The following is a 280-nucleotide window of genomic DNA, read 5'->3' as shown; positions in this document are numbered from 1 at the left end:
GATACTGTAGAATAAAAGCAATGAAAAAGAATTCCAAATTTATAATGCGTCATCCCGAAATGAAAAGTCAATCGGGAATGCTCGTATGTCGCGAGCTGAAATTTAAAATATTACCCTCAGTGTCTCCGATTTGATAAGATAATAGGTAAGTATATCTTCATAAGATAAGATTCACTTCAAGTGCCTTATTGTGTTTCATCGTTTCTTAAAGTGTGTCACATGCCGATGAGTATCTTCTTTATTTCTAAATTCAGAAAAGAATCCTATAATTAACGTAAGT

The sequence above is a fragment of the Penaeus monodon genome, chromosome 21 (genome assembly GCF_015228065.2).
Source record: "Penaeus monodon isolate SGIC_2016 chromosome 21, NSTDA_Pmon_1, whole genome shotgun sequence".
Taxonomy (NCBI): Eukaryota; Metazoa; Arthropoda; class Malacostraca; order Decapoda; family Penaeidae; genus Penaeus; species Penaeus monodon.
The sequence above is the reverse complement of the archived record's forward strand: the minus strand, read 5'-3'. Positions refer to the sequence as shown.